The sequence below is a fragment of the Penaeus monodon genome, chromosome 21, assembly GCF_015228065.2.
Source record: "Penaeus monodon isolate SGIC_2016 chromosome 21, NSTDA_Pmon_1, whole genome shotgun sequence".
Taxonomy (NCBI): domain Eukaryota; kingdom Metazoa; phylum Arthropoda; class Malacostraca; order Decapoda; family Penaeidae; genus Penaeus; species Penaeus monodon.
Genome location: NC_051406.1, coordinates 18,353,488 through 18,353,749, shown reverse-complemented (window position 1 = coordinate 18,353,749; position 262 = coordinate 18,353,488). Strand labels below are relative to the sequence as shown.

Sequence of the window (262 nt, the reverse complement as noted above, 5' to 3'; positions counted from 1 at the left end):
TAAATCATGCAATAACCGGAACATTAAAATCGTGTCTAACACAGTTAACTTGCTGTAATTCAGTATTTTTAACGAGCTCTTGGAAAATATACCAAGAACTATCATATGCTTTCATCATGAATTTCAATTGGTAACAGTCGTTATGAAACCAGCCCTTTCACTGAAATTTTACTACTCTGCCTGTTATTATATGGTCCTAATTTTGAAAAGTGAATTGATAAGTGTTGTGTATGTGCATATATATTACTACTACTGCTTCTCC

At 32.4% G+C, this 262-nt stretch overlaps 1 protein-coding gene across 1 annotated transcript in view; it reads left to right on the top strand.

Annotated features, from left to right (window-relative positions):
• Window positions 1–262, top strand: part of LOC119586284 — a 39,493-nt gene that overhangs the window by 33,685 nt on the left and 5,546 nt on the right. The window lies entirely within an intron of this gene.